The sequence below is a fragment of the Chiloscyllium plagiosum genome, unplaced genomic scaffold (genome assembly GCF_037043375.1).
Source record: "Chiloscyllium plagiosum isolate Xiang-an unplaced genomic scaffold, Cpla_swu_hap1 HiC_scaffold_29, whole genome shotgun sequence".
Lineage (NCBI taxonomy): Eukaryota > Metazoa > Chordata > Chondrichthyes > Orectolobiformes > Hemiscylliidae > Chiloscyllium > Chiloscyllium plagiosum.
In genome coordinates, this window is record NW_028270167.1 from 30643572 (window position 1) to 30658433 (window position 14862).

Below are 14862 nucleotides of genomic sequence, written 5' to 3' on the forward strand. Positions count from 1 at the left end.
ATGGATCTTTGACATAATTGATCTTTATGTGATAAATGCAGCACAAGCTATATCAAGGTGGTTGTAAGTGCAATAAAGTTAATGAAACCTTAGCCCCCACACCCAGGTCACCCAAGATAGATAGCATTGCATATCAGAATATATTTGCAAATACTCAGATCTCAAAGTAAGAGAAAACTGACTCCCTGTCCTTGTTTAGCTTTGAGACCTTGCATTTTCTTTGTGAATTAGTGAGACCCTGCATGTGTTTCACTTGCAGAGTTCCATGATTACAAATGTTTACAGTCTGGCTTATTTAAATGCCTCACAGCCTTCACAAGTGGAACCTCTGCATTCAGAAACTAAAAATCTCCACTCTCTCAGAGTGTGGTCTCTGTTATTCTTTTCCATTTTCATTATATATTTGGATGAGGATGGAACATAAACCAAGTCATGCTTCCTAGAGTGTCTTGCATTCCTCTCTCATCCCCTCAGTTTTGAGCTTCTACACATTCCCACCCAACTCTTTCATTGATATCTTCATTTCCCAACATTAATCCCTGAGTCCTAGTCTTTCACCTTAGCCATGACAAACATCCTGCTGAACGGTACCCATCTCAAATCTCGGGTGGTGGTCACCATTCAAATGCCTTCCCTTCCTGCAGTAACCCAAGTCCACCAATGGACTACCTGCTCTTGCCCTTATATACCGAGCTGCCTTTCTTCACAACTATGGCCCCATTGCCTTCTTGCATGCTGCCTCCAAGAGAATTGACTTCTCCAACTCTCCTCCCAAAGCATTGGGTCCTGATAACCCCCTTTGATTTTCATTGAGCAGACCCCCAGGACTGATAGTGACGTAACCCCAACCAATGTAGAAGGCAAGCCCTGACTAATGAGTCACTGTACCCTTGCCTAATCTCTGTGCATCTCCCCATTTTACTTATAGCTAAGCCATGGAACCATTATGCTAGAGTCATTGACTTTGAGGCACTGATCCAGACAGTACAGAAACAGAAGTTTTGGTCTAACAAGGCCATGCCGACCAAGTTTTCCAAACTAAACGAGTCCAACCTTGCCTGTGTTTGGTGCATATCCCTCTCAACCTTCCCTGTTCATGTACCTATCCAGATGCCTTTTAAATGTTGTAACTGTACCTGTATTTACTACTTCCTCTGGAGGTTCAGTCTGTATATTAACCACCGTCTGTTTGAAAAAGTTGCCCCTCAGATCACTTTTAAATCTTTCTCCTGCCACCTTAAAAATATGCCCCTAGTCTCGAACTCCCCTACTCTGGGAAAAGACCGTGATGTTTCACCTTATCTATGCCTCTCATGATTTTACAAATCTCTATAAGATCATGCCCCACCTCTGAAGCTCCAGTGAGCAAAGTCCCAACCTATCCAGCCTCTCCTTATAAGTCAAACCTTCCAGTCTTGGCAACTTCCTGGTAAATCTTTTCTGAAACTTCTCCAATTTAATAATATCCTTCCTATAGCAGGGCCCCAGAACTGTACACTGTACTCCAAAAGTGGCCTCACCAATGTCCTGCACAACCTCAACATGACATCCAACTCCTATACTCTGAACAATGAAGGCAAGTATGACAAATGCCTTCTTAACCACACTGATGACCTGTGATGCAAATTTCATAAAACTGTGTAACTAAACCCCAGGTCTCTCTGTACGACAACACTACCCAGGGCCTTACCATTAATTGTACAAGTCCTGCCCTTGTTTGTTTTATCAAAATGTAATACCTCACATTTATCCAAATTAAATTCCATCTCTTCAGCCCTTTGGCCCAATGGATCAATATCTTAAATAACCTTCTTCACTGTCCACCATATCACCAATTTTAGTGTCATCCGTAAACTTACTCACTGTGCCTCCTGAGTTCTCACATAAATTGTTTATATAAATATTGACAAAAGTGGACCCAACACCAATCCCCACAAAAGACACAGATCTCAGACTTTCAGCCCAATGAACAACCATCCACCTTTTGTCTCCCACTGTCAAGCCAATTTTGTATCAAAATTTCCCCTGAATCCCACAAGATCTAACTTTACTAAACAATCTACTATGCAGAAACTTGTCAAAGACTTCGCCAAAATCCATGTAAGCAATGTTTATTGTGCTGCCCTCAGCAATCATTTTGGTTACATCATCAAAAAACCCAATCAAGTTTGTGAGACATGATTTCCCATGCACAGAGCCATGCTGACTATCCTTAATTAGTCCCTGTCTCTCCAAATATATGTAAATACCGGTCATGTGTCAAATGACTGGAGAGTGGCTAATAATTTGCCTCTGTTTAAGAAGGGATGGAAGGAGAAGCCTGAGAACTACAGACTTGAGTCTGACTTTGGTGGTGGGTAAGCTGTAAGAAGTGATTCTTTCTGTTGTAGAGTGAATGATGAATCATCTAATCGATGTGCCAGAAAACAAGGCTGAAGATGGTTATTTATTGGATTCTTCCATTGTTGATGAGGATTCATTCAATGGGGATCAAGGGTTATGGGGAAGAACTGGAAGAATGGAGAGGCAATGGCTTAATGGTATCATCAGTGGACTCTTAACTTAGAGACCTAGATAATGTTCCAGGCACCCCGCTTTGAACCCTGCCATAGCAGAGAGTGGAATTTGAATTCAATAAATATCTGGATTCAAGATTCTGTGATAACCAGGAATCTATTGTTGGAAAAACCTACCTGGTTCACCCTCCCTTGAGGGAAGGAAAATGTTGGGCTACATATGACTCTTGACCCACAACAATGTGGTTGACTTTTAACTGCCCACTTGGATGGGCAATAAATGTTGGTTATCCAGCGATACCCTCATCCCATTAATGAGTAATAAAAAAAAAGAAACTTATCAGCGATGATTCAATGGCAAAGTGGGCTGAATGGCCTAATTTCTGCGAAGTCTTATGATCAATGTGCATATTCTATTGACTGCCCAATTGTCAATAAGCATACTGTACTTAAAGTGATAGGACTGCCAAACTTGATTCTGATTTATCATACATGTAGCATTTTGTTTCTGCTATTTGAAATGCACATAGTCTGTGTGTTAGCTTCAGCAGATTTACATTGCACGAGAAGATATACACTCCGTCGCTTCTAAATGTTTATTCATCCAAACCCCTTGTTGAATCTGGGTTGGTCTCCTGTTTTGTTGGTGACTGGAGAAATGTAAATAGGTAATGAAAAGGTGTGGTGGTGTACAATTCACTGATAACCCACATCTCCTCAAGGTCAGTTTTGAGCTGTTAAATCTTTTTGAATATAACCTGTTTAGCCTGGTAGTAGAGGCACAGAAAGTGATCTAGGAGAAAGTGAGGACGGCAGATGCTGGAAATCAGAGCTTAAAAATGTGTTGCTGGAAAAGCGCAGTAGGTCAGGCAGCATCCAAGGAGAAGGAGAATCGACCTTTCGGGCATAAGCCCTTCTTCAGGAGAGCTTTCCTGAAGAAGGGCTTGTGCCCGAAACGTTGATTCTTCTTCTCCTTCGATGCTGCCTGACCTGCTGCGCTTTTCCAGCAACATATTTTTAAGCACAGAAAATGATGGATGGCTTCATCATAACAAAGAGGAAATTTGTCAACTTAAAGACTGTATGGCGATCACTCCTATTAATACTGCCATGCTTTTCACATAGAGATGAATATTTAACATTATATTAATGATGCAGCTCTCCAATCCTTGGCAGTGCAGAGATGGATATCTGTAGGGAGTGATTACTCGATTGTGCTTTGGCATTACAAGAAAAGACCAAATCTAGGCATTAGATAGCAACTGAATGCATCACATTGATGTGGAAGAATGTGGACCTATTGGAAGTGGTGGAATTGGCATTGAATTTCTAAGAGGGCTTCGTAATTATGTCAGCTTTCTACATTTGAAACTGATTCAGAAGCTGAGAACTCTAGGAAATCAAATTTAAGCCTTGCTAATTAGGCATCATTTATAATGCAAATGAATATGATTAAGAAATATGTTTTAAGCGGTGGGACAAGATCTCAGTTCTGTCATTAAGATACTTTGATGATATAATTATTATGCTAATGCACAAACTCCATTAACACATGTTCCAAGTGAATGAAATTTATATTTGTAGTTGAAGTTGATCTTAAAATGTTTTTTTCATTTAATTTGAACACTTTAAATACCTCTGATATAGACGCAGAATGTGCTGTTTTAATTTACAAAGCAAAGAATTTTATTACAATATTATAGAAGTCAATATGTCCGAAGGCTAATTTAACATCCATTGTTAAGTTTATTGTAGAACTGATGACCCCCCCGGCCCCATGTAAATTGCACCTATTATATGAATCATCTCTGTAATCATCTCTCGTCTTACAAACCTCCAAGAACTCCATGTTGTTCTACTTCAAGTCAAGATCTTTCTCATCAGTGAAGTGTTTTGAGCTACCTTACCCTTAAACATTGGCGTTAGCTAACTAACCCTCCCTTCCTCTTCATTTCCCATTATTTCTCTCTCGTTATCTGAGGTGTTAATTTTTTTTAAAATGCTTTTTTGAACAAATCTTTAGTTACCTATGATAATCCCTTCTTCTTTGGCCCACTATCACTTCATTTTTGCCTGATTCCACTCTTGTGAAGTGCCTTGAAAGTATGAACTACATTTATAGTTTTTGTCAATGCAAGTTATTGTTATTGCAGTCTATCAGCCTCGAGCTATCAGTTACTCTGATTGAGGCTTAACAACTCCATTAGTATTTTTTTGTAAAACAAACTTTGTATCTAGCTTTTAAAGAGGTAATCTTGTTCATGCCTTGTGCAAGAAAGGTGCCTGTCTCAAACTGCCCGTCTTTCTTCAGTAGGCATGTGTCCCCAGAGTTGCATACCCTGGGTACTTCCTCCTACATTGCCTTGCCATTATGCTCCACCATTCTCCTCTCCACCTAACACAAAGCTTTGCTTCTGCTCCATGAGACCTCCCAACCTACCTACCTTTTTCAGAGGGTTCTGACAGTGAGGCAGATACCAGTGATATTACATAGTACAGTGAATTCACTTATTTTTTGATGAATATGGGAATCAAGAGCTCTGGGGGTCATACAGGAAAGTGGAACTGAGACTATAACCAGAGCAGCCACTAGTGGAACAGAGGGGTTGAATCGCCTATTCTTGCTCCAAAGCCCTATATTCCTTTGTTTACCAAATTTTGTTTTAAATCAAATAGTTGTGCAGTACTTAGTCCTACTAAAATAATTTTTATACAAATATTTCAAATTAAAGACTGGATACTAATCCTACCGGAAAGGTCAAATGATGATAAAATCCTTCCAAAATTTCTGTTCTCTACACTTTTTTTTGTTGGATTGAGTCTGAATTCTCAGCTGAACATAAATGAAAGAAATTCAACTGGTCTAAGCACTTTGAATGTATTTGATGAGTACAGTTATCTGTTCTATGTAATCAGTGCAGCTGGACAAGAAATTTGCATGAGTTCTACAGTATGATGTTCTAGTGTGACATTGAATTGTAATGCCAAAGTGTGAGAGACTTGGCACTCACTAGAGACAAAGCTATCTCTGTAAAAATAGTATATTCGCATGCAGCTCCTGTCAACGTTTCTCATTATAAATTCCTGTGTTCATATTAATAATGGAAAACTGCTTAAGTAAACTTGTCAGGCTGTAATTATACCCTTCTCCCCAGTGAATATGTAAAAGTCAGAACGAAATATTGAGCTTTGAAGTCTGGACTGATTTACATCTCTGATCTAATTATTTGTTAGCCTTTAGCCCCATTCTTCCCAAGGACTACATCCAAAGAATCTCTGAGGAGCCCAAATAACTTTGCCAACACATTGTAGGCCCTTGTTTGTGACCCAGCAAAATAGTGAAGGCACAGAATGCATTGAAAGACTTCACCATACAAATGGTGTCAATCTCCAAATAACACATCTGTCCAACTCTTTAAGTTCCACCCAGTCCATGTGTAGCAGACTCTTTAGGTATTGCAATGGACCTGTTAACCATCTCAAAACCCATTGAAGAGGTGGAATCATATCATCCTCAAACCTGAAGGATTGCCTAGGAAGTGGGTGGCACTTGATTCTGACCCCCCAAGGCAGAAACCATATGGTGTTACGTTGCTGTATTCTATATTTCAAGGAAATTTAGTCAGATTTGAGGGAACTGAAATTTACCAGAAGCATTGTGCTAAACAGTAAACAGTAATTGATTTACAGTCGACCTCAACTCACCAAAGCGTGAATCAATTAATTGCTTCTCTGAAGTTTTAACCCAATGTGAGATGACTATGTCTAATCAGACATTATTTGTTAAAATTCCCTAAGAGATACCTCTATATGAATAGAAATTAGCCAATAAAGGTAAACTCTGATCAATAGTAATACTGAGAAGTCTTTAGATGCCAAAGCTGACAGAATATCTGATACATTGTAAACAACAATTATGAACCCATTATTACCATTTTTCCATTTGATTTCTGGTAAAACTGAGCTTAAGCTTTCTGAAGTAAGGGTTATGGTAGTGGAAGCAGATTCAATAGTAACTTTCAGAAAGGAATTAAATAAATTCCTGGAAAGATGAAAAATAATTACCTTGCTCAGAGGAAGGAGTAAGTTGAATGGGACTAAGTTGCTGGCTCTTCAAAGAGCCAGCAATTGTAGAATTTCTTGCAATTTTATCATATCATCCTGTGGTCATATTATCTGATTAAACTCAAATGTTAACACTGAAACAAAATCATCAAACGTGAAGCTAAAGGTAGTGTAGTGGAAATGGAGCTCCATCTTGCTGCAATCTTGAAAACCTCCACGATTTATACACATACTTTTAACATTGCAAATTTAAAACAACAGCTTTAGAGATGGTTCTGAAGGAGGCTTTTGTCCTTTCTTGGAAAGGAGAGCATGTGGTTCTTTAAAAATTTCATACAGTTTCTGGTTGTCCACTTTGACAAATAGTGTAGAAGTATTAGAAGGCAGATCAAACTGTTGAACAATTTTGTAAATGCTATTTCTAATAGACACCAAATCCTGGACCCACAACTTCTGGCTCAAGATAACAGTGATAGCTTTTGAACTACAAGACCTCTACATACAGGAAGGAACATTAGACATTCGGTTTATATCAAAGTTACATCTTTATTTCTACTGGTGATCTAGCCAAACTATCTTTTCAGAGGGACATGGGCTGAGAGACCGCCATATGTTAAATGTGTCTACAATTCTTCTCCAATTATGAATCTCGCAGGTGCATACCAACTATTAAGAATTGTTCATGAGCTTTAACTATTTGGAATGATTATTTAAAAAGAAATTCAACCAAATGTTCAAAGTTGATGGTTTGCCCCATATTTGCCCAAAATTAATCACTCTTGGCTACAGAACTGTTTCTTTGCTCAATAGTATGTTTTTTGTCATTACTTTATTGCTACACAGTGGATTTTGGTTTGAGACTAATTGATCAAGAAAAAGGCTTATATTTTAAAGTAACATTATTTCTTACATGGTAATCTTATACCAGAACCTGATATATCATTATGGCATGTGATTACTGAACTATCTTCTGAGTGTTTATGTCCATGTGTTCTTAAGTTTATTCCATAGGATTGTACATTCCAGTGTCCCAATTCCAGTGCTCTTCTCAAGAATATCCTAAGTCTGACTACACTGTGATATTTGTACCCAGTGAGGTGTAATGTCAGGGCATCCTCACATGGTTGCTACAACATTACAAGTCAAGAGAAAACCTAATGTCCAACACAATTGTATTGCTTATTTGTCCCTTTTTAAAAGCAGTATGGGTGTTTGCAACAGTTTGGGGCTCAGATTTCACATATTTGCCAGTTCAACCATCCAACACTCTTCTGTACATCAGGAGAGTGAAGCAGAGGCTACAGGAACAAAGCTACATCCCTATTTGCAATTGGTCTCTCATTGAGTAAAACCCCAAGCTGGGAAGTCAACATCACAAAATGAATGCTCTTCGATCTTAGTTTCTTACCTGAATAAGCTTGAATCTGTTTGTTTAGGTTCATGGTTACATTGCAGAAGGAGAATGCTTAGTCCATTATCTCATGTCAGCTCTCTGCAGAAGTAACTCAGCAGGTCCCAAAGCCCCTCCTGTTCTCTGCGGCACTGACAACTGATCCATCTTCCAGTGCTTATCTAATTCTCTTTTGGAAGCTGCAGTTACCCCCACCATACTCATACCTTCAACAATCATCGCATGCAAGAATTTCTTTCTGATGATAGCTGACTAACGTTTTGATTTGAATTTAGGGAAGAAAAATCAGAAGGCTTAAAAACATTTAAAGGAGAAAATGACAATGTCGCCCTTGGTTCACAACAGCTGGACAGAATGAAAAATAGATGACCAGACAGCAGCTGAGCATAATTCATCATGGAAATTAAATATTTTTGCTCATTACGGAAGCAGCCAAAACTTGCCATTATGTTTTATGAGTGAACCTTTCCGATTTGATCAGTGGCTGTGATACTCAGCAAACAAATTTTTTAAAAATGATGTTTCGTAATCCCAAATGTACTGCAGCTCTTTATTGATGTGATAGCACAAGGTTCATAGATTCCATACTGAGGGAAAGCATCAAATATTTTGCCGGGGGCATAATTCTCTCCAGAGACTCTATTTTCTTGCACACTGCAATCATCAGTAGCAGTTCAGTCCACTGGCCCCTTCACCTATGATATGTCACCAGTGTATGAGACATGATTTCAGATGATAGATTTCCCATTTTCTTTTTCTGGTGCAGTGGAAAAAGTAGAAAAGTTTAGAATAAAGTATTATTTAGATATTTGACTTGCATTTACCTCTTCCATTTTACACTTTTGTGCACCAGTTTGAAAATCTAGTAAGGGAAGGTAACCATTCACATTCCACAACAGAAAGACAGACAAGTGAACAGTCATGTTTCAGGTAGGCCTCTGAATTACGACGGTGGCAATAGGGATTGATGTTGCACTTGTCTTTTTTTTATTCACCCAGGATATATGATCATTGCTGACAAGGCTGGCATTTATTGGCCATTCCTAATTGTCTTTGAGAAGTGAGTAGTGAGTTGACTTAGACAATAAACAATAGACAATAGACAATAGACAATAGGTGCAGGAGTAGGCCATTCAGCCCTTTGAGCCTGCACCGCCATTCAATATAATCATGGCTGATCATTCCTAATCAGTATCCTGTTCCTGCCTTATCTCTATAACCCTTGATTCCACTATCTTTGAGAGCTCTATCCAACTCTTTCTTAAATGAATCCAGAGAGTGGGCCTCCACTGCCCTCTGGGGCAGAGCATTCCACACAGCCACCACTCTCTGGGTGAAGAAGTTTCTCCTGAGCTCTGTCCTAAATGGTCTACCCCATATTTTTAAGCTGTGTCCTCTGGTTCGGCACTCATCCATCAGTGGAAATATGTTTCCTACTGCCAGAGTGTCCAATCCTTTCATAATCTTATACGTCTCAATCAGATCCCCTCTCAATCTTCGAAACTCAAGGGTATACAAGCCTTATTGAACCAATGCAGTTTATGTGAAGGTACTGTCACAGCACTGTTAGGTCAGAAGATTTTAACCCAGCAACAGTGAAAGAACCATAATACAAAGAAGGTTTTCTTGACAAATATGGGTTTGTCGTATTGTAATCATTCAACCATACTTTTAAAGGTTTGACTCAAGCGAGCTGGTGAGCTGGCTGCCACGTACGACTTTTGGCATTTACACGTCAGAGAGATCAATTCTCCAGAGAATATTTCAGGATATTTCACAGTCATCCAGAGGTTTCCTATAATTCATTATTTAAGCATGAACCAAGACCAAAGGCTGATAGAGTTTCTAGTTTTCCCGTGTGTATGCTTCATATTAGACAAAAAGCTAGATCAGAACTCATCTTTTGATAAAGGTGTTTGATTATTATTCACTCCCTTGCATACAATGATGGCCCCTGTCATTCAAACTGGACAAAGTGGTACTCAGAAGTATGAACTGACAACACAAGATGTGGAAAAAACATGAAGACAGCATCTCATTGACAAATATTTGAACTTGTGAAAAGCCTTATGGTGAGACAGCTGTGTTTTCTTATATGTTCAAAACATCAACTAACAGCCACTTTCAGGCAGATTCACTGGATTCATCATCTCCATTTTTTGAACCAGACTGTAAGACAGCAAGCATCCAAAATACTTAACTTGTTTCAGCGTTAAAGTGAATCTGAGAATCAGCCTCTTATATACTAAACTACAAGTAACTTCACAATCTGCTCTGATCTCCTTGCTTTCCAAAACCCTCATGTAAATAATGAAATCCACTCAAGACCCCATGGGTTTGCCATGTGAGAGACTGAAAGTCAGAACTCAAGAGACTGAACTCACAGTAATAAGTAAACGTGTGTGTGTGTGTACGTGCGCGTATGGCAGTGTGTTAATTCTGAGGAACAGAGGAATTCAGAGCAGAAGTGAGCAATCCAGCCCTTCGAGCCCACTCCACCATTTATCATGATCATAGCTGATCTTATCCTGGTCACAAATTCACTTTCCTGTTCCCCATAGCCCTTTATCCCACTTTGGGAATAAATGTTGTTTTTGAACTCACAGAGGATTGCTGCTGACTTGTTTAATTAGAGAGCACACTCCATCGGTAAGAAAATACACTTCTTTCAAAACAGTACAAAACATTCTGATTACAGGCAGCAGGACAGCACATCTTACCTGTCTGTGACGCCATGTCAAAATTGTGTGAGACTTGGAGGGGAGCTTGGAAGTCATTGTGTTTGGATATATTTGTCACTGGTGTCCATGGATTTGCAAGTGATAATTCAAGGGGAACACACAAAAATATTAAATTAGATTATAAAATGAAGTTGATTATTCAAAGTTTTCAAGGCTAATACAAGAAGAGGACCTCTTTTTCTTAAACTATTTGAATATTGAAATTACTGAAATTGTATTTAGCTCTGGAAAGAATATATGTTTAAAGTCTAAGTAGTGTGATCTCATTCACATTTTGTTTTCAATACAGAATGCATTACATTGCAAGTGAAATCCATGGGACTATTAAGAAGCAGAAAGCAGCATTAAAATGGTTCCAAATAAAGAGAGATGACCTGTCAGAAAAGATTAACATTGATCAAAATCTACTACCTAAGGAGATGGCAACTAACAGGGGAAGGAAACGTGGCTGAAGGATATAAGATATTAAACAAGTTTAGATAAGGTAATTCCTGAATATTGCTTTAATATAAGAACTCAGGTCATGAGTCTAAACTTATGAAAGATACATTTAGCTTGGGTACCTTAAGGAACATCTTCATGCAACAGATAATAAATGTCTAGAATAATCTATGAGCAAAGGTTGTATAGCTGGAGAGTTTAGAGACATTCATAGCTCAGTTGAATGCTAGCTGAGACAGTCAGAATGTTAGATTATGAGTTTTCGGGCACAAATGGCCTTTTCTCATCCTGAACCTCTCTTACATTTTTAATGTTTATGTGCTTCATGTGGAGGTTGTCGATATTCGTTATTTAAAGAGCCCCATATGCCTGATATGTCAGTGTTAGTGAACTTGTCACTGTTATTTCTGTTCCAATTGCCAATGACTGATAGCCAATTTGATGAGCAAGGGTCCCAGTGCAGAGTGTCAGAGAATGCAAATGCAGGTCTGCGTTTGCACACCATGAAGCCAATTGTGCAGCCATTTATAACAGGAGAATAAAGATAGAAAGTTAAATATTTGAACAGGAACAGAGAGTGAGTCACATTTTACACTGCACATATGGGCTGTAAAAGACACAATTGTAATTCATGACCGCACCTGGAACTTTTCTCGGAGTTACTCTCACTTTCTCACTTTAATATGTCCAAATATGGAAGAGACACCTCAATAGTGTAGATAATTGGGATTTCTGCAGCACATCTGACAATGTCACAACAGTGGAGCCATGAAAAGTTCAAGACCCTGTCAATATTTATGTAGGAGCTTAATAGATGATCGAAAAAAGAGATATGGTGACAGGGCAGTCTCATGGGATGAGGATTACTGTTTGTATGCAGGTTGAACACCAACATACAACTGCTAGGGCAAACAGTTTATTTTTGTGCTAAAGTGTCAATTTAATCCATATATATTCGGCAAGGCTTGATACTGGGTGCAAAATTACCTCAGTACTAAAATTGATAAAAACGCATTTGCAGTTATTTCTGGACTTATAATAATATATTCAGATATTCAAGGGATGTTGGAATCATTGGTTAGGCCAGCAGTTATTACCCATCCCTAATTGCTCAGAGAGCAGTTAAGAGTCAAGCACATTGCTATAGGCCTAAAGTCGCATCTGAGTAAGACTGGGTAAGGATAGCAGATTTCTGTTCCTGAAGGGCATCATTGAACCAAATGGGTTTTTACAACAATTGGCAGTGGTCACCACTGGACCGGCTTCTTAACTTCAGAGTATTTTTTTACCATTAAATTCAAATTTCACTATCTGTCCTGATGAGATTTCATCCTGCATGACTAGAAAAGTAACAAAAACAGATATTGTTGGAGAAACTGAGCAGGTCTGGCAGCATCACAGTGAAAATGAAGGCAGATTAGAAATTGAAAGCAAAATTGATAAATTATTCCAATGCTGGAAGAGAGAGGGAAGCAGCACTGATGATGTCATTGATGTATCAGAGAATGAGGTGCGGCGAGGGACCAGAGTAAGATTGGAGCAAGGAAAGTTCTGAAAAAGGGTCACTGGAGCTAAAACATTAGCTTTGCTTTATCTCCACAGATACTGCCAGAACTGTTGAGTTTCTGCAGCAATTTCTGTTTTTGTTTCAGGTTACCAGCATCCAGAGTTCTTGTTTATTTCTGTTGTATTTTTCACTATATCAATAGCATGGGCCTTTCAATTATTAGTCCAGTGACAATACCATGAAATTACCATCAGGGCTACTTGTGGTGTAATGGTAATGTCCCTACCTCTGAGCCAGAAGGCATGGGATAAAATTTCACCTGCTCCAGACCTGTATGCTAATATCTCAGGATTGTTGATTAAGAAGTATCTCCAGGAAATTATTAGTATTCTCCAGGGGTCGGTGCTAGGACCACAATTTTTCTTCATCTCCTAATAACCTGGATAGGAATCCAGATCGCACAATTGCAACATTTGTGGCTCATATAATACTATTCAAAATTTCACAAATCTGTTGATATTTTAAAAAACCACTTAAATAGGCATTCGTAAAAATGGCAATCTCAAAAACGGGCAAACCTGCCAAAGCAACCAACTAGCGCTACCCAAGATAATTGGACAAATAAACTCTGCAGGTCAGGCAGCATCCAAGGAGCTGGAGAATCGACGTTTCGGGCATAAGCCCTTCTTCAGGAATGAGGAGGGTGTGCCAAGCAGGCTAAGATAAAAGGTATGGAGGAGGGACTTGGGGTAGGGGCGTTGGGAATGCAATAGGTGGAAGGAGGTTAAGGTGAGGGTGATAGGCTGGAGAGGGAGTGGGGGCGGAGAGGTCGGGAAGAAGATTGCAGGTCAAGAAGGCAGTGCTGAGTCCGAGGGTTGGGACTGAGATAAGGTGGGGGAAGGGGAAATGAGAAAGCTGGAGAAATCTGCATTCATCCCTTGTGGTTGGAGGGTTGTGGCGGAAGATGAGGCGCTCTTCCTCCAGGCGTCGTGTTGCCATGGTCTGGCGATGGAGGAGGCCAAGGACCTGCATGTCCTTGGCAGAGTGGGAGGGGCAGTTAAAGTGTTCAGCCACGGGGCAGTTGGGTTGGTTGGTGCGGGTGTCCCAGAGGTGTTCTCTGAAACGTTCCGCAAGTAGGCGGCCTGTCTCCCCAATGTAGAGGAGGCCACATCGGGTGCAGCGGATGCAGTAAATGATGTGTGTGTAGGTGCAGGTGAATTTGTGACGGACATGGAAGGATCCCTTGGGGCCTTGGAGGAAAGTGAGGGGGGAGTTGTGGGCACAAGTTTTGTATTTCTTGTAGTTGCAGGGGAAGGTGCCGGGAGTGGAGGTTGGGTTGGTGGGGGGTGTGGACCTGACGAGGGAGTCACGGAGGGAGTGGTGTTTCCAGAACGTTGATAGGGGAGGGAAGGGAAATATATTCTTGGTGGTGGGGTCTGTTTGGAGGTGGCGGAAATGACGAAAGATGATACGATGTATCTGGAGGTTGGTGGGGTGGTAGATGAGGACCAGTGGGGTTCTGTCCTGGTGGCAATTGGAGGGGTGGGGTTCAAGGGCAGAGGAGCGAGAAGTGGAGGTGATGCGGTGGAGAGCATTGTCAACCATGTCTGAGGGGAAATTACAGTCTTTGAAGAAGGAGGCCATCTGGGTTGTTCGGTGTTGGAATTGGTCCTCCTGGGAGCAGATGCAGTGCAGTCGACCTCTTGGGAGCAGATGCGGCGGAGGCGACCTCCTGGGAGTAGGTGCGGAGGAGGCGACCTCCTCAGCACCGCCTTCTTGACCTGCAATCTTCTTCCCGACCTCTCCGCCCCCACCCCCTCTCCGGCCTATCACCCTCACCTTAACCTCCTTCCACCTATTGCATTCCCAACACCCCTCCCCCAAGTCCCTCCTCCCTACCTTTTATCTTAGCTTGCTTGGCACACCCTCCTCATTCCTGAAGAAGGGCTTATGGCCGAAACGTCGATTCTCCTGCTCCTTTGATGCTGCCTGACCTGCTGCGCTTTTCCAGCAACACATTTTTCAGCTCTGATCTCCAGCATCTGCAGTCCTCACTTTCCCCTAAATAAACTCTGCACTCAACAATCCATGAGTGATTACGAAGAACACATCTTGAACATCTGTAAAAGTTTAACAAATAGCAAACAAATGGCCGAGCTCACCTAAAAAGAATGAACGAAA